We start from the raw sequence: 21,192 nt of genomic DNA, 5'->3' as shown, positions 1-21,192 counted from the left end.
GAGAAGATAGGTCTAAGGTATTGTAATGAATGGCTCTAGTGCTAGTGGGAGATTGTTAGTAGTATGCCCTAGAGCATATCATTTAGTATGTATCTTGTACATATTTTAATAATAAAAGGCATTTCCACTTTTTCGTTTACATAATATATTTATGTGTAATAGAAAAGGTCCATTGATATTTTGTTAGAAATATTATTCTTAAGTTGTTAAGAATATGAGTGACAATATTTCTAGCACAAAGTATCATAAATAGGTTCACAATCGAGGATACTTCATAATAAGGACATGACTTATCCAGAAAGATTGTATTCATGTTTGTTCCCAAGTTATTTATATGAGATATAAATAAGATGGAATGGTGAGTCTCATGCCATATAACAAACTTGATAGGCACTTATAAATGATAAGTAGGCCGAACCAATGACACTTATGACAAGCACATGGAGTTTACTCTTGTCAATGTTTTGTCATAAATCATATCAGTGCATATAATCTTTAGACTGAGATAGCACAGCTTATCTTGTATATAGGTAGTTTGAGTTTGATACTGCTTTCATACTTGTACTATGTATGGGTATATGGGCATGTGTTGGCTCCTGCTAGTTATATATGGAGGTAGGTGTTGATCAAGATGGAATCTGTTCCTCTAAGTAAATAGAGTTAAAATCCTATGTTCATTTAATTGTTCTTGATGTTTCAAGTTCTGCCAGACAGATAGATTTATTCGTAAAAGAGTTTCTAATGAGAAAATCTTTTAATCAAGAACTGGAATTAAAAGAGAACATAATATTCATAGCAAATGGAGTTTGACATAAACCATGACTCAAATTGAGTTGGGATTTTGTAACAGAGATTCTAGTGCATGGTAACATATGATTATAGGTTCATTTAAGGTAAATCTTATTACAAATTGGGTGGCCATGGCATGCTATGCTAGGTGTTAACCATGGTCTATGAGGTTCATAAAATGATTTAGAGAAATCATTTATGGTAAGAAAGAGTTCTGATGATATTAAGAGTTGATATCATGTCTCATTGACAATTAGTGATGAGCCTAGTAAGTCACACACATACACAAGTTATCACCTATTTAAATATGATTTAATTAATTAATTAAAGAGTTTAATTGATTAATTAAATAGATTTGGTTTGCAATTAAATTGCAAAGTCCCTAGCATGACTTGAAACCAAATCTAGATTATTGGATGTGTAGTATAAATTAAATTTATATTTAAAGTGTTTAAATATGAATTTAATTGATGAGAAATTAATTAATAGAGATTAATTAATTAATTTATATTTGATATAAATTAATTAGAAGAAGAAAATAATTATTTTGGGTTAAGAACTCAAAATTAAGACACAGGGGCATTTTGGTCATTTCATACAGACACGTGGCACCATGAGATGGTGACACATGGCATAACACATAAGCTTGCCAAATGTTTTTTTAATCATGTAAGATGATTAAAATCAAGATTAAATATAGGTTTGACACTTGGCACAATGTGATTGGGTCACTTAAACCTAGAGCTAATCAAAAGGTGACATGTGGCTAGGGTTTAATGTGTTAACCTAGCTATTTAAGTGTGGTTATGAAAAGAAAACATAACCAGTAGCCTCTCCTCTCATTTGTCACGCCACTTTGAGCCTCTCCATCTATTTCTCTTCATCTCTCATCAATTCAAAGAGATTAGCCATCAATCTCTTGAATTAAGAACACTAGAAATTGTTTCTAGTGTCCTGTTTACATCTCTAATCTCTTAAAAGGCAGAACTTGAATTTCTAATTAATAGAAAAGGCTTTAGAAGCTGTTCAAGGGCTGCCATAGGTGTTCTTGGTGTGGACAAGCTAGAGGGACAACATCTGGTGTCCTAAAGACGAATCTCAAAGGCGCAAATACGCTGCAGCACATCAAAAGGTTAGTGTAATCGTTCTTGATTTAATCTAGGGTTCTTAAATTAATCTGATTAATTTTAAAATCTTAAATGGCAAATACAGATCCAAAAACATATTAAAAGAGTTTTAATATGTTGTTTATCATTGAAATCAAATAGATACAAATAAATTTTCCATGGTGCATGTGACGCTAGGTGAAAATTTTTGAATTCAATGGTATAAACTTGTGTTTTTCACGCTTCCGTTCCTTCAGGGGAGTCATTGCATGAGTATTGGGAGAGATTCAAGAGATTGCATGCAAGCTGTCCACATCATCAAATAAGTTGCCAACTACTCATTCAATATTTTTATGAAAGTTTGAGGCATGGCAAATGCAGCTAGTGGATATGCTTTGGTAGACAAAACACCTGAATCAGCAAAGAACTTGATATAAAACATGGTTGCAAAATCACAACAGTTTGGATTAAGGAATGATCCACTTACAAGAAGAGTCAATGAGGTAAGAACATCTTCCTTAGAAAATCAAATAGTTAATTTGACTTCTCTTGTTAGCTAGTTGGTTGTAGGAAATGTGTAATATGTGAAGACATATGGTATATGTTTAGTACAAGGACATCCAACTGATATGTGTCTTAAATTGTAAAAGGATTCTATTGAGCATGCAAATGCAATTGGAGGATTTCCTAGTCTACCAATCAAGGATAGAGGGATTATCCTAAACTTAGCTATGGTAATCAAGCGCAAAGGAACACCTTTCCTAGTCGACCCCTTAGTTTTAACCAACTGTAACCTTAGTTTCAACTAGCAGCTCAAGATCAAGGTATGTCTTTAGAAGATATTGTCAAATCTCTTACTACTAATATTATGAATTTTTAGAAAGAGATAGGGGCAAGTATCCAGAATTTGGAGAATCAAATGAGCTAGCTAGCCACATCAGTTAGCAAATTGGAAGCATAAGGGTCTAGTAAGCTTCCTTCTCAACCAATTAAGAACCCAAAAGAGAATGTATGTGCAATTGTGTTGAGAAGTGGAAAGGAAGTGGAAGCACTAAGTAAGGAGACTCCAGCTGAACAAAAGGTCAACCATAGAGTTGAAAAAGAAAAAGTGGTTGACAAAACAAGGAAGAAAAGCAAGAGGCAGAAGTCCATTCAAAGGTAAGTCCTTTTTCACCTCTCTCAGATTATAAGCTTATACCTCCCTTTCTTAGCAAGTTTGCAAAAGCGAAGAAAGAAGAGCAAGAATAGGAGATTTTGGATATGCTCAGAAAGGTGGAGATCAACATTCCTTTTTTAGATGCAATCAAGCAACTGCCAAGATATGCAAAATTTCTCGAAGAGCTATGCACATCCAAAAAAAAGCTAAAAGATAACGTGAAGGTAAATGTGGGGGAGAATGTCTCTACTGTGATACAAAAGAAATTACCTCCCAAATGCAAAGATCTAGGTATGTTTACTATTCGATGTAAAATTGATAATACTAGATTTGAGAGGGCTATGCTAGATTTAGGAGCATTTATTAATTTCACGCCTAGATCCATTTATGCTTCTTTAAATCTTGGTCCTTTAAAAGAAACTGGTGTTATCATACAGTTAGCTGATAAATCTAATGCATATCCTGATATGGTAATTGAGAATGTTTTGGTTCAAGTCAATGAATTGGTTTTCCCTATTGATTTTTATATTTTAGATATGGAGGATGATAATTCTCCTAATACTGCACCTATATTGTTAAGAAGATCATTCTTGAGTACTTTTAGAACTAAGATTAATGTGCATGGTGGTTCACTCACCATAGAATTGATGGTGAAATTATGCTTTTCAATATTTTTTATGCATGAGATATCCTAGTGATGTTCATTCTGTTTGTCATGTTGACATTATTAATCCATTAGTGCAATAAACTTTTAAGTTAGATGGTGAAGACAAGCTGAATGTAGCTATTAGCTATAATGTGGAGAAAGAAAGCAAGACCAATTCACTAAGAGAGCTTGCCATTGGTAAAGAGTGGGAGGAGATTTTGAAGTTCTTTGATTTTGGATAAAAAAAAAAAGGCTTAAAGTTGAGCATGAGACTCTAAACAAATGTACTGCGTGGGAGGTAACCCCAGAAACAACTAGATTTGGATTTCTATCTCCCTACTTTTTATTTTCTTGTTTTTAGTTTCTTTTCTTTGCATGATAACTCACATTGGAGCAATGTAAGATTTGAGTGTGGGGGAGAGTTTCTATGTGTTTAGTTCATTTAGTCAATTAGTCAATAATTTTTTTTCTTTTGAAAATTATGGGTTTTTGTATTTTTAGGTTCTTTCCATAGATTGATGAACTTATACATGTTTTGAGTATAGATTGATCAAGTTTGATAGGAGCATGAATAGAATGGACATATTGACTTGCAACTTAGGTTTTCTTAAAGTGGTAATTGAATTGAAAGATTAAATATGCTAATATGGAAGATTATACCTTTTGTGAGCTTTTGAGCGTATGATTGAAACTTCAATATCAATCTATTTCTTTGTTGTGTGGATATTCATTCCTTGATTATGTATCTCTAGAACTTACTTTAAATCTTTTTAAGATTAGAAGAATATATGCATGCATTTATGTGATGAAGGGAAATTATATGTAACCACTTGAGCTTAAATTGCCAAACCTTTGACAACGAAAAGTTGTCCCTTTAGTAAGCCAATTTTGAGCCTATATTATTCCTATTCTTTGTGATTGAGCCTTAATTATAAGCCTTAGCCTATAAAACAAGTGTTTCTACCCTAACCATAGGATTAGTAGAGCATTTCAAACTTTTTGAATAGATTTTGTTTGGAATGTTTGTAAAAGTGGTAATGAATAGGGGATATGAGTTCAAAAGTATACAGTTGATATTCTTGTGAATTAAAAAGTAAAGTGAAGAGTATGGATTGAAATGCAAAAAGTTTAGAGAAAAAAATGTGAAAAAAAAGAAATAAAAAAGTGAATTTGCATTCATTCCTATAATGAGAGGGCATCAATTATTATACTTATTGTTGTTGAAAAGGTGTGAACAAGAAAGTTGAAGCTAGAAAAGAGCTTATTTGTAACGTGATGAGTTCTGGTTGGTATTTGTTTAATTTTGTGAATTATAAGTTTTTTATGCTTTACTTGTTTCTTTGGTTCTTTAACTTGATAAATGATACGCTTGTAACATATAGATATTTTAAGATACTATTGCACTACATTTCATAGCATTTAGGTAGTTAATTGCATGCATTTTACTTAGTTTCACTAGTTTTTATTAATTTGGTTAATCTTTGCTTAATTTCATGTTTTCTATATCTTTTTCTGGTGTTTTAAAGGAAGTCCAAGGTATGGGAGTCAATTAGACAAGTTTGGAAAGTAGAAAAAGCAAGAAAAACTGCTGCACAACATTACACGGGTTGTGTAAGCATGGAGCCTGGCCCGTGCAACCTTCTAGCCAAAGAGAACTAAAGAAAACTTGAAGAAGCCATAGCACACGGGTCATGTAAGTTACCCCGTATACCTCACATTACCCCGTACACCTCATATTCCCCTATGTAAGTCTCTGAAAATAAAAACATGGAAAGCCACAGAGATGTGATAGTACACAAGCCGTGCACTATGACCTGTGTAAACTTCAACACCCTCGTGTAACTTGCTATCTCCCACTTGAACGAAGGATAATTTTATCTAGAAACTTACATGGCCCAGGGTTGTGTAGTTCTACATGGGCCATGTATGTAACACCCCTATATTCGGTAGTGCGTTCTACTGTTCTGACAACCAGTGTCTGTCCGAATAGCTAGAATGCCTGGAACTACACTTAAATGTTAGTGAGGAGACATGAAATAATGAAATACAATAGAGCAAAATACAAGAAAAACAAAGGAAAAATAATAGCAATGAAATGTAACTAAGTTAAAAGAGCCAAAAACCGTAGCGATGGGTAACCACACCGGAAAGTTGCGGCATGGACCATTAACTAGCCCTGGACCACAGGAAACCCTGAGAAATATTTTTAAAACTTAAATAAACATCTATTGAAGTATAAATGACATTGGAAATGTCAAAGAAAAATTAATTAATTAGTACAAAGAAAAAAGAGAAATCGAGAAACTGATAAAAATCGGTGTTACAGAAAAATTCAAAATGCAACCCGAAGAGGGACATTTTGGTCTTTTGATACCCCAAGTTGCCTTTTAACCTAAATTTCCATTAAAAATAAATGATATTAAACTTTGAAAATGTCATGAAAATTAAAATTATGGTACATTGTAGGAATAGTAAAAGAATTGAGGTAAAATGTGTGAATTATGAAACTTTGGATTATTAAATCTTAAAACTAAGTTAGTGCTCCACCAAGGGGAATTAAGGGACATTAAAATACAACATTTGGGACAGAAGATATCATCATCTTCAACCTTTGGACCAACCAGCCGAAACTAGAGCTCCCAAATCCTCCATGGCCGAACCTCCCACAAGCTTCATGCAATTCACTTTAAGCCATCTTCTCCACTAAGTTCTTTCATTAAAGTTATTCACAACATCACAAGGAAGAATTTGATAGTAATTTTAAGAGGAATAGGTGAAGTTTAGCGAAGCTCACAAGAGGTAAGTAACCATTTCTTCATCCTTTCTTTGTTAAAGTTTGTGTGGGCGTTGTGGTGAGTTGATTTATGAAGAAACTTTGAGATTTTAATGAGTTATTGGAAGGTACTATTTTTGGCAGCCATGGAATATCAAGGTTAATGAATTATTTCTTCATGTAAATGGTGTTTTGAGGTGTTGAATTAAGTGTTTAAATGTATAGGAATGATTTACATGTATATAGTTTGAATTGAAAGTTTGAAAAGTTAAAGTGGAAGCTTGATGTATATGTGTTACTTGGGCAGCCTCATGGTGAAGATTGAAAGTGTTTAAATTCATGAAAATTTTGTAGAATTATGGTACTAAAAGTGGCAGCATATGTATATGATATAGTAGTGAAAATGTATGTAATTTGGTAGTGGAAATTGTATGTAATAATTAGGAGTCTTTATGTGTATATATTGTTGGGTTTAGACTTTGTGAATTAGGATTACATTTGGTGTATTGTGAGTTGTTATATTCTGCCCAAGTTGACCTAAATGTGATGTGTTGAGTGATTATGGTTAGTAGCAATTTAGAATTTGGTAGAGAAGTGGACTTATAACAAGGTTAATAAGTATTTGGATTGGTGTTTGAGAGACATGTAAAGGGCAGTATGCAAATGAGCCTATAACCCTAAGTTTGTGACGCCAATTGGTATGAGGCCAATTGGAGGTGAAACTAGGTATAAAATGTGCCAACTTTTATGTTGGAAGCCTACCTAAATTCTATCCAGAAAGCGACACGAAAATTGGCCAAATCCGGATTAGTGACATTGCAAACCTGAAAACTGACCATTTGAATAGTAGTTAGTCTTTTGGCCATAACTCACTCAAAACAGGTCCAAATGACCTAAAATTTATATGGTTAGAAATCTTAGACATAGGGCTACATCTTTTGTAGAGATAAAAAAACCCAGAAATGACAATAAGCAAGTCAAAATGCTTGCACAAGTTCTGGTATAAAAACTGCCAGAATCGAAAATGACCTAAAAATGACCTAAGTTTGCTATTTTAGTGCAATCTGTCTAGCAATAGTAAAATGATCATACTTGGTCTAGTAAACTCCAAATGACCTAAAATTTGTGGCAAAAGTTCACTAAGACATAGACCTATAAGTTTGTAATTGGGACCAGAACTGGAAAACCGAGGGAACTAGGTCATCCGGATAGGTCAAAAGAGCATACCAAAATCCGATAAATTCCAATAAAATAAAATTCACTTGAAATAAAAATTGGTAACATATACCAACACTAAAGGACTATAAAATGTGACATATTGGTAACATCAAAATTTATTCCCCTAGAGTACATCAAATGTCAACATTATAGGTTGATTAATGAAAACTATAGTATTAAATAAATTTAATTATTGAACCTTATTGTTAAAAATAATTTAACTGAGCACTGAAACACTTTAAGTTGTGTGTTTCAGTTAGCAAAGACTCAGGGAAGGGGAAAGAACCACTGAGTCAAGGCCAAGAGGCATTAATCAGAGGTTTGTGCACAACAGTTATTTCTTTTGAATTTTCAATTGAAATAAATTATGACAATTTGTATGTTATTGTTTAAATTGTGGAAACTTGTTTGAATGAAATTTGATGGATACTTATTGCTTGAAAAATATTGCAAATAGTTTGAAACCACAGCTATCATGTGTATTTAATTGAATTCCTCGCTAGCTTATCTAGTGGGACGAATTGGCTTTGAATTCCCTCTATGGCTGAAGTGCAGAGGTGTGTGCCAGTTGAGGATGAATAGGATGAGTACTAATATAATTGCTAGCTAGCTATGTTATTCCTCATTAGCCATTGGCTTTTGGGACGAATTGGACTTTAGAAACATGATTAAGCTGTGTGTGTGATTTATTGATATTCATTGATACATTGTGAATTGGAGTTTAATTCTTTATGACATTATCTGTGTTTTGAATTTAACTATGATTTTAAATATCCATAGTTCATATGATTTATGGTTTATGGTTTTAAATTGTATTTTCTTAACGTTATGCACCATTGAGGCATTAGCTCAGTGATAGCTTTTTCATTGCTGTCGCAGGTAGACAGACTGATAGAGCAGCAGAGTAGGCTACTTGTGCTACATTTTGGGATTCTACCGGGTATATTGAGTATACCAACTTTTTGTAATTTTTGTTCTAATGTATGTGAACTGTATGTATATATTGTATTTGGTCTTGAGCAGTTGTAAATTAAAGTTGTAATATATTTATTTCTTATCTCAGCTTTTGAACTACTCAGTCATTTTGTAGTCTATCTTTGGAAATACTAGAAATTGATGTTGAATTGAGTTTGACAAATGTTGAGAAATTGATTTGTGTTGAACCATATTAGAGTTTAGGATTGAACAAATATGTTGGAAGTGCTTTTTATAGGTTTTAAAGAACTATTTTATTCAAAATAAGGATGGCACTCTGCCAAAATTTTTACAAAAATTACTGATACTTCATATGTGTTATTTGGTTTCACTTCAGTTAAAAAAAAAAAATTTAACACCTATCAAAAGTGCTCACCACTGTAAAAAGAAATAAGAAAAGTCCTAAAATCCCTTATAGTATATTTAATGGGTTACCAGTAGACGAAGTTTGGTAACTCATTAGGTATACTACGGGATCATGTTATGCCTTATGGAGGGTAAGGTGTGATAGTGTACTTTGTAGTAGGCAAACTTCTATTGTGACTCAAATTCTTTTCACTTGTTTTGAGTAGACTTCTTATGCTTTTGGGAGTCTAAAACATGACTTTGAGGCACCCGATATAAATACCAGAAGAATGAAACAATAAGAGGGACCTTTTTCCATGAAGTCTTTTAAGTTAGAATTAGCTTTAGTTACAAACCCTAGTTCTCTAAGTCATTTGAAGAGAATTTGCATCATCATCAAGGAGAAGAGCTCTCAGCTGATGTTTCAAAAGTTCAAAGTTGTGGAATCATTATTCTGGGTTCTTTTTTTTTTTTATTTCTTCAAATTGCTTTCTATTTTTTTTATTTCAATTATATTATGTTTGTTAAACTCACAATGAGTGAGTAGTTTCTTTAATTCTAGAATTAGAAGAGTAGCACTATAACACTCCTATGTTCAGTAGTGCGTTCTGCTGTCCCGGTGACCAGTGCTGTCCGGACAGCTAGGATGCCTAGAACCGTACTTTGATATGAGTGAGGAGACATAAAATAATGAAATACAAGAAAAGAAAGTACAAGAAAAACAAAGGAAAAATGATAGCAAAGAAATGTAACCAAGTTAAGTGAGCCGATAACCCTAGCGATGGGTGACCGCATCGGAAAGCCACGGCGTGGACCGTTGACTAGCCCTGGACTGCGGGGAACCCTGGAAAATATTTTTAGGACTTAAATAGACCCTTATTGAAGTATAAATATCATTAGAAAAATCAAAGAAAAATTAAATAATTAGTACAAAGAAAAGTGAGAAATCAAAAAACGGACAAAACCCGGTATTACCGAAAAATCGGGAATGCAACCCAAACAGGGGCATTATGGTCATTTGACATCCCGAAGTGTCTTTTGACCTAAATTTCCATTAAAAATAAATAATATTACACTTAGAAAATAAAATTAAAAATTAATTTGGTGGTACCTAAAGTAAATAGTGAGAATTAAGGGTTTAATGTGGGATTAAGTGAAAGTTTAACATATTATATGATTAAGTGAGTAAGTGGACCACTAAGGAAATAAAATAAACACATAATGGGGCAGGTGTAAGTCCATAATGCAGCTGAAATGTTCATCTTCCTCACTTGGTCCTCCCATGCCGAATTGAAGAAGAAAAATCCTCCATGGCCATTTTTTCAATCAAGCTCTCTTAACTCCTCCATTTCAACTCCAATCTCTTAGGTTCCTTCATGAAAAATTGTCTACACATCATAAGGAAGAGTTTGATACCAAATTTGAGAAGTTTAATGAAGGTTTGGCAAGTTCCAACCATAAGGTAAGTTTACATTTTTGAACTTTGCTTTGTTAAACCTTGTGTACATGTTATGGGTGTTGGATTTGTGAAGAAAATTTGCAAGTTTGAAGAGTTATTGAAATGTCCATTTTGGACAGCCATGGAGTCATGTATTTAATGATTTATTGTACATATATTTGATGAGGAATGATGTTGATTATGGTGATTTAATATCCTAGTAAATTATTTCACATATATATGGTGATTTTTGCATTTGGATGGAAATTGATGAATTGTAGGACACTTGGGTATTGAGGAGGATTTTCGGCAGCCTTGAACCTCTTGGATAAGTGTATGTGTTCATGAAGATATAGGCAGAATTGTAGCATTAAGGATTGATGGATATGTATATGAATTTGTTGTGTAAAGTATATGTAAAAAAACTAGTAATGTTTATGTGTATGTGTAATTGTATTTGGACTTTGGAAATTAGAGTTATATTTGGTGTGTTGAGGATAATTGTAATCTGCACAAAGTGACTTTAAAGTGAAGTGGAGTATGGTTTTGGTAATGTACCAAAACAGATTTGGTAGGGAAGTAAACATATTGCAAGGTAAATGTGTAATTGATGTGTGCTAAACAAGGTAACTAAGGGCAGTGTACATTTTAGCCAATAAGTTAAAATGTGTAAGCTCAATTGGTATGAGACCAATTGGAGGTGAAACTAGGCACAAAATGTGCCAACTTTCATTGAGAAAACATACCAAAATTCTGCTTGCAAGGTGACCTAAGAAAATGACCAATTCAGATTAGGTGCAATTAGGACCTGAAAAATGACCAATTGGGCAGCAGTGAGTGTTTAGGCCATAACTCACTCAACAGGTCCAATTGACCTGAAATTTTAACCATGAATAGTTAAGACCCATACCTACAAGTCTTATGAAGACACCAAAGCCCAGAAATGACCATAAGCAAGTCAAACAACTTGCACAAGTTCGGGTCCAAAAACTGGCCGAACCAGAGTTGACCAAATTGACCTAAAATTGACCTAATTTGATGCCATTTGACCAGCAATAGTATAATGACCATAAATTGGTCTACTTAACTCGGAATGACCTAAAATTTTGCACCGCGGTCCATAAGACATAGATCTACAAGTTTGTAGTTTTGACTGAAACCCGAAAACCGAGGGAACTAGGTCGTCCGGCTAGGTCAAACTAGTATTCCGGAATCCAGCAAGTTGCATTAAAATGCACTAAACAAGGAAACGAGTTTGGTAAAACGTACCAACCCTAAAATACTATTGAATATGACATATTGATAACGTTAAGACCTAATTTACCCAGAACACATTGAGGGTCAATATATGGGTTGATTAAGCAAACAAAGGTATTCAGTGAATTGTTTATCGAACATTATTGTTAGAGGCAAATTAAATTAGCACTGAGACACTTCAAATTGTGTTTCTCAGTTACTAAAGACTCAGGGAAAGGGAAGGAAACACTGAGTCCAGACCAGGAAGACAGTCATCAGAGGTTTGTGCACAACAACTATTTCTCTTGAATTTTTCAATTGAAATAAATATTGACTATTTGTATATTATTGTTTTAAATTGTGGAAATGTGTTTGATGGACACTTATTGATTGAAAAACATTGTGAATGGTTTGAAACTGTGAAAAATTGTTTGAATGATATTGATGGATACTTATTGATTGAAAAGCACTGTAAATGGTTTTTGTGGAAATTGAAGTGAATTACGAATTGTGTTGCCATTTTGTGAATGAAATTATAACTTTGGAAATTGATTGGATTCTTATGGATCATTTGAATAAAATGTTTCGAATTGTTTTGACTCACAATTGGCATGACACCGATACTATGTTCCTCCTCCATTAATGGGGTGAGTGTGATTATTCCTCCCTCTTTGACTTATCAGTCTGGGGTGAGTATGATTATATTCCTCCCTCATTGACTTCCTAGTCTGAGGTGAGTGTGGATGAGTACTCATTATTCAGCTAGCTTCCTCCCTCATTGATTTTGATTATTGGGGTGAGTGTGTCTTGTCGTGGTGTACAACACGGCATGTACGGAAAAAAAATTGTGTCATGGCTTAAATTGTGATATTGATTGGCAACACTGTATTCTTCAATTATTTGATTGAATTGTGTTATTAATTGACAAACGATATTATTCAGTTATTTAATCGAATTGTGTTATTGATTTGCAAAATGATATTATTCAGTTATTTGATCGAATTGTGTTATTGATTTGCAAAACGATATTATTCAGTTATTTGATCGAATTGTGTTATTGATTTGCAAAACGATATTATTCAGTTATTTGATCAAATTGTGATATTGATCGGCAACACTGTGTTATTCAGTAATTTGATCAAATTGTGTATGAATTGGCAATACGATATTCTTAAACTATTTGACTAAATTGTGTTATTATGAATTTTGATAATTTGTGAATTGGAGTTTAAATTCCTTATGACATTCATTGTCTTGAATTTAACTATGGTTTTACGTATCCACTATTTATATGGTTTATGAGTTGTGATTTAAAGTTGTATTTGGTTAATGTTGTGCACCACTGAGACATTGTCTCGTGATAGCTTTATTCTTTATCGCAGTGAGAGACAGACAGAGGCGTGAGACTAGTTTGCTAGTACCTCCAATGAGAGATTTTTGCATTATAACGAGTATACCGCTTTTTGCATTTTGTACTGTAATGTATGACCACTATATGTACATATTGTTTTGGTTTGAGCAGTTGTAAATTCAAATTGTAACTTGAGGTTGTAAAATAATTATGAGTTATTTTGACTTGTAAAAATTGTATTATATTTCCTATATCTCATCTTTTGAAAAATCACTGTGGATTTGAGTTGAGAAATATGTTGTATTGAGAAAAATGTTGGAGTTGAGATTTGGAAAATAATTGAAGTGCTTTTTACAGGTTTTCTGAAGAACTGTTTTATCCAAAATACAGATGGCATTCTGCCAAAATTTTTACAGAAATTCTAAATAATTCAAATGTGTTAGTTCTATCACTTCAGATCAAAAAGGTTTTTAACACCTGTAAATAGTGCTCACCACTGTAAAAGAAGTAAGAAAAGTTTTTAAAATCCCTTGTAGTATATTTAATGGGTTATCAGTAGACGGAGTTGGTAATTCATTAGGTATACTACGGGATCATGTTAAGCCTTACAGAGGGGTAGGGTGTGACATGTTTTAGTGGTATCAGAGCAAAGTTTTTAAATTCTATTTTCACATGTTATTTGAATGTTCTTTCTTCACAGTACAACTGCTCAATATCATTGTTTGATACATACAGTACATTACATTATAAATATGCACTAACGGGAGGAAATCTCCTTGTATTATTGTTCAGGAGATCTAAAATCCTCGCATTGACTGTGGAAGAGGGTGATCGTTCAGTCGGTCAATCTGTTGAGGCTGAGGTGCAAGGGGATGCCCCAGGCCTACATAATGTTAGTGGTTCAGAAGACCACTCGCAGCATCGCAGCTCAGTTCGCTCAGCAGACGGCTGCAATGTTCCAACAAATGGCTGGTAATGTGCCTACTCAAGTCCCAATATAGACACCAGTGGTACAACCACAGTCTTCTGCTAGACAATATGACAAATTGATGAAATATGGGGCTACAGAGTTCAAGGGGACAATAGATCCTCTAGAGGCAGAACAGTGGTTAGAAAGGATGGATAGGGTATTCAAGAAACTGCACTGCACAGAGGAGCTTAGATTTGAATACTCAGTATCTTTGCTACAGGGGGATGCTTATGACTGGTGGAAAACCATTCCCCATAGTCTGGTAGAACCTGCAGTGCTAACATGGAATGACTTCCTCAGGGAATTCAAGCAAAAATATGTCCCTGATGCTTATGTAGACCAGAAGCTGCAAGAGTTCCTAAGTCTGAAACAGGGGAGCAGATCAGTGGCTGAATATGAAAGGGAATTTTTCCGCCTGAGCCATTATGCAGTAAGTCTACTTTCTACCAGTAGGGAGAGATGTAAGAGGTTTGAAACCGGTTTGAAGCCTAGTATCAGATTAGAAGTAGTCGGATTCAAACATAACAACTTCTCTGAACTTATTTCTCAAGCACTAGAATTAGAAAGAATTGAATCTGATGCGGCTCTTGAGAAAAAGAAATCAGAGAAGACAGAAAAAGAGGGAAAGTTAGCAGAATAGAGTTCTAGTGGTCCTACTAGAAAGAGGAAAAACTTTGGGGGATACGATAGAGATAGTAAGAAGTCCGGTATAGATAGATCTTTTGGACAGAAACCACCTCGATCAGATCAGCAAACTCAACAGAAACCCAGGAATGCGCTGTCAGATCGACTTTGTGAAACTTGTGGTAAACCACATAGTGGGGTATGTTATAGAGCCGTAGGAGCATGTTTTAACTGTGGAGAGACTAGCCATTTTGCTAGGGATTGTGTAAATCCAGGTCGTTCTGGATCATTTACTACACCAAAGGAATCAACCCAAGTTTCTACCCCAAATAGTTCACCATCAGTTAGTAGAGGCAGAGGTAGAGGTAGGGGCAGTACACCTAGAAGTCAAAGTACTGTGAATCAGCCAGAACAAGGTGATGCTTCAGCTGGAATATACGCTATACAGCAGAGAGAAGAGGCTTAGACTTTTGACATTATTGCTGGTACTTTCTCAATTAGCAACTAAGATATATATATATGTATTGTTTGACCTGGAGTTTGCATACTTTTATGTTAGTGTTAGAACTACATGTTCTGTTGTTATTCCTTTACAGGGGAATATATTTTGATGCATTAGTGATTAGTTCTTCAGATAAGGATTGTGATAATAAGTGAAATTAGTTTTGAAAGAGTTTATCGGCGAAAAGTATTTTCTAACACACCATAAATTATAAAGCTAATTAGTGAGCCTACTTAATGTAAGGCAAGAGGACGTAAAAGTAAGATGCAGCAATGGAATTGCTCTTGATAAGGGCAAGGAGGTTACGGTTAGGAATTGCTAATGGATATTGTAATCAGAATAAGATTTGAATATCAGTGAATTCAAAAAGGATAAAAGATAGGAAAATTTGATCTATTGGGATGTATCGTAGTAACTATGCAATGTTCTTGATGTTTATACTGTAAGCTGCATATTACAGTATTGACTTGAGATTATTGTGTAGAGCTACGTACTACCCGATAGTATACCTAGCTAAGAATAGTTACCAACGGCATCTGTTTTAGTATAGTTATGCCAGGACAGAATTTAATTGTTAGAAATAAGTTTGAAAATCCTACTTAGGGATCTAAAACTTAAAAGTTAGAATATCGAAAGGTTATAGTTCAGTACAAAAAGGAAGTAAGTTGTAGGATATTGACAGATAAAAAGAGTTATGGAAGTAGAGATTTGAACAGTTGATTCATATATAACAAAGAAATATTACGAATGTGAGGAAGACTATGGACTAGAATGGTCAGAGGACCAATGACTGATGAATGATTATAACATGACCTCAAGGTTCATTCAAGAAGGAACGTGAATCGAAATATTAGACAACACAATAGTAAGAGGAGATTAGTATTATACAAACAAATTAAACGTTGTATTAGATTGTTAAAAGTCTTATACAAATTTGAGGAAAAGAAGATTATACGATCATATAGAAAGGAGAAAATAAATGTATGACTATTGTAAGATAGCTATTGGGTAAAATTTTGTGGACGAAATTTAATTAAGGGGGGGAGAATTGTAACACCCCTATGTTCGGTAGTGCGTTCTGCTGTCCCGGAGACCAGTGTTGTCCGGACATCTAGGATGCCTAGAACCGTACTTTGATATGAGTGAGGAGACATAAAATAATGAAATACAAGAAAAGAAAGTACAAGAAAAACAAAGGAAAAATGATAGCAAAGAAATGTAACCAAGTTAAGCGAGCCGATAACCCTAGCGATGGGTGACCGCACCGGAAAGCCACGGCGTGGACCGTTGACTAGCCCTGGACTGCGGGGAACTCTGGAAAATATTTTTAGGACTTAAATAGACCCTTATTGAGGTATAAATATCATTAGAAAAATTAAATAATTAGTACAAAGAAAAGTGAGAAATCAAAAAACGGACAAAACCCGGTATTACCGAAAAATCGGGAATGCAACCCGAACTGGGGCATTATGGTCATTTGACATCCCGAAGTGTCTTTTGACCTAAATGTCCATTAAAAATAAATAATATTACACTTAGAAAATAAAATTAAAAATTAATTTGGTGGTACCTAAAGTAAATAGTGAGAATTAAGGGTTTAATGTGGGATTAAGTGAAAGTTTAACATATTATATGATTAAGTGAGTAAGTGGACCACCAAGGAAATAAAATAAGCACATAATGGGGCAGGTGTAAGTCCATAATGCAGCTGAAATGTTCATCTTCCTCACTTGGTCCTCCCATGCCGAATTGAAGAAGAAAAATCCTCCATGGCCATTTTTTCAATCAAGCTCTCTTAACTCCTCCATTTCAACTCCAATCTCTTAGGTTCCTTCATGAAAAATTGTCTACACATCATAAGGAAGAGTTTGATACCAAATTTGAGAAGTTTAATGAAGGTTTGGCAAGTTCCAACCATAAGGTAAGTTTACATTTTTGAACTTTGCTTTGTTAAACCTTGTGTACATGTTATGGGTGTTGGATTTGTGAAGAAAATTTGCAAGTTTGAAGAGTTATTGAAATGTCCATTTTGGACAGCCATGGAGTCATGTATTTAATGATTTATTATACATATATTTGATGAGGAATGATGTTGATTATGGTGATTTAATATCCTAGTAAATTATTTCACATATATATGGTGATTTTTGCATTTGGATGGAAATTGATGAATTGTAGGACACTTGGGTATTGAGGAGGATTTTCGGCAGCCTTGAACCTCTTGGATAAGTGTATGTGTTCATGAAGATATAGGCAGAATTGTAGCATTAAGGATTGATGGATATGTATATGAATTTGTTGTGTAAAGTATATGTAAAAAAACTAGTAATGTTTATGTGTATGTGTAATTGTATTTGGACTTTGGAAATTAGAGTTATATTTGGTGTGTTGAGGATAATTGTAATCTGCCCAAAGTGACTTTAAAGTGAAGTGGAGTATGGTTTTGGTAATGTACCAAAACAGATTTGGTAGGGAAGTAAACATATTGCAAGGTAAATGTGTAATTGATGTGTGCTAAACAAGGTAACTAAGGGCAGTGTACATTTTAGCCAATAAGTTAAAATGTGTAAGCTCAATTGGTATGAGACCAATTGGAGGTGAAACTAGGCACAAAATGTGCCAACTTTCATTGAGAAAACATACCAAAATTCTGCTTGCAAGGTGACCTAAGAAAATGACCAATTCGGATTAGGTGCAATTAGGACCTAAAAAATGACCAATTGGGCAGCAGTGAGTGTTTAGGCCATAACTCACTCAAAACAGGTCCAATTGACCTGAAATTTTAACCATGAATAGTTAAGACCCATACCTACAAGTCTTATGAAGACACCAAAGCCCAGAAATGACCATAAGCAAGTCAAACAACTTGCACAAGTTCGGGTCCAAAAACTGGCCGAAACAGAGTTGACCAAATTGACCTAAAATTGACCTAATTTGATGCCATTTGACCAGCAATAGTATAATGACCATAACTTGGTCTACTTAACTCGGAATGACCTAAAATTTTGCACCGCGGTCCATAAGACATAGATCTACAAGTTTGTAGTTTTGACTGAAACCCGAAAACTGAGGGAACTAGGTCGTCCGGCTAGGTCAAACTAGTATTCCGGAATCCAGCAAGTTGCATTAAAATGCACTAAACAAGGAAACGAGTTTGGTAAAACGTACCAACCCTAAAATACTATTGAATATGACATATTGATAACGTTAAGACCTAATTTACCCAGAACACATTGAGGGTCGATATATGGGTTGATTAAGCAAACAAAGGTATTCAGTGAATTGTTTATCGAACATTATTGTTAGAGGCAAATTAAATTAGCACTGAGACACTTCAAATTGTGTTTCTCAGTTACTAAAGACTTAGGGAAAGGGGAGGAAACACTGAGTCCAGATCAGGAAGACAGTCATCAGAGGTTTGTGCACAACAACTATTTCTCTTGAATTTTTCAATTGAAATAAATATTGACTATTTGTATATTATTGTTTTAAATTGTGGAAATGTGTTTGATGGACACTTATTGATTGAAAAATATTGTGAATGGTTTGAAACTGTGAAAAATTGTTTGAATGATATTGATGGATACTTATTGATTGAAAAGCACTGTAAATGGTTTTTGTGGAAATTGAAGTGAATTACGAATTGTGTTGCCATTTTGTGAATGAAATTATAACTTTGGAAATTTATTGGATTCTTACGGATCATTTGAATAAAATGTTTGGAATTGTTTTGACTCACAATTAGCATGACACCGATACTATGTTCCTCCTCCATTAATGGGGTGAGTATGATTATTCCTCCCTCTTTGACTTATCAGTCTGGGGTGAGTATGATTATGTTCCTCCCTCATTGACTTCCCAATCTGAGGTGAGTGTGGATGAGTACTCATTATTCAGCTAGCTTCCTCCCTCATTGATTTCGATTATTGGGGTGAGTGTGTCTTGTCGTGGTGTACAACACGGCATGTACGGAAAAAAAATTGTGTCATGGCTTAAATTGTGATATTGATTGGCAACACTGTATTCTTCAATTATTTGATTGAATTGTGTTATTAATTGACAAACGATATTATTCAGTTATTTGATCGAATTGTGTTATTGATTTGCAAATGATATTATTCAGTTATTTGATCGAATTGTGTTATTGATTTGCAAAATGATATTATTCAGTTATTTGATCGAATTGTGTTATTGATTTGCAAAACGATATTATTCAGTTATTTGATCAAATTGTGATATTGATCGGCAACACTGTGTTATTCAGTAATTTGATCAAATTGTGTATGAATTGGCAATACGATATTCTTAAACTATTTGACTAAATTGTGTTATTATGAATTTTGATAATTTGTGAATTGGAGTTTAAATTCCTTATGACATTCATTGTCTTGAATTTAACTATGGTTTTACGTATCCACTATTTATATGGTTTATGAGTTGTGATTTAAAGTTGTATTTGGTTAATGTTGTGTACCACTGAGACATTGTCTCAGCGATAGCTTTTTATTGCTGTCGCAGGTAGACAGATAGACAGGGCAGCAGACTAGGCTGCTAGTACCTCCAGCGAGAGATTTTTCGGGTATAACGAGTATACCGCTTTTTGCATTTTGTACTGTAATGTATGACCACTGTATGTACATATTGTTTTGGTTTGAGCAGTTGTAAATTCAAATTGTAACTTGAGGTTGTAAAATAATTATGAGTTATTTTGACTTGTAAAAATTGTATTATATTTCCTATATCTCAGCTTTTGAAATATCACTGTGGATTTGAGTTGAGAAATATGTTGTATTGAGAAAAATGTTGGAGTTGAGATTTGGAAAATAATTGAAGTGCTTTTTACAGGTTTTCTGAAGAACTGTTTTATCCAAAATACAGATGGCATTCTGTCAAAATTTTTACAGAAATTCCAAATAATTCAAATGTGTTAGTTCTATCACTTCAGATCAAAAAGGTTTTTAACACCTGTAAATAGTGCTCACCACTGTAAAAGAAGTAAGAAAAGTTTTTAAAATCCCTTGTAGTATATTTAATGGGTTATCAGTAGACGGAGTTGGTAATTCATTAGGTATACTACGGGATCATGTTATGCCTTACAGAGGGGTAAGGTGTGACAAGCACTCTTAATTTTTGTTATGGATGCATACTGAGTTTATTTAATGGATTTGAGTTTTGTTCATGGATTCAATCTTCTATGTTCTTAATGCATGCTCTGTGTTAGTACCTACTTAATCATGATATAAGATACTAGTTGAAGAACTAAAAGGTGAAGATTAGTATTGAAAATTAGGATTTTGAACCTAGGAGATTTGACTTAGAGATAGGCTGACATCCTCTATGAAATTTCATAATTAATCAAAGAACTTAAAGGATTTTGGTTAAAACTGATCATTAATTAAAATACACCTTATGTGCCTTAAGAGAGGACCTATAATATCTTAAGATTAATTTCCATCAAAGTAACAATTCTCAATCTGTCAAATAGGTGAAGTTGATCCCATAATAGAGTTAAAGAGTGAAATCTTAATTCTGGAATTCTTTAGTCAATTGATTTCTAAATTTATAGCTTTGCTTTCCTTTAATTCTTGATGTTATTAGTTTAGAATAAATCTCTCAATACATTTGGTAGTTTAAATAGTCAAAATTACTGTCTAGCTTGGTACTTGCGCCTATAAATTTTTTATGGAAACGATACTCTACTCATGACTATATTACTTATTCACGATCTATGAACTTGCGAGGTTGTAAACCAGTAAACAATTTTTTTTTTGGCGCCATTGCTAGGGAATTTCAGTAATATTAAGCAATAGGCAATTTATCTAGTTTAGACATTTATCTTTGTTATTTTATCTATTTAATTCAGTTTTACTTTTTATTTTTTTTTAGGTTCTCTATTTAATTTATGGTCAGAATGAAGCCTAAAGAAGAATTGCTTAAATTGGATCCTAAAATAGACAAGATTTTATGAGCCATCAAGAGATGAAGGAGATATCAAGAACCAGAACCTGCAGTTTTTAAAACCCCAGTCATGGCCAAAAATAACAATCAATCAAGACCCTTAAG

Source organism: Hevea brasiliensis, chromosome 10 (assembly GCF_030052815.1).
Source record: "Hevea brasiliensis isolate MT/VB/25A 57/8 chromosome 10, ASM3005281v1, whole genome shotgun sequence".
Taxonomy (NCBI): Eukaryota; Viridiplantae; Streptophyta; class Magnoliopsida; order Malpighiales; family Euphorbiaceae; genus Hevea; species Hevea brasiliensis.
Note: the sequence above shows the minus strand (reverse complement) of the source record.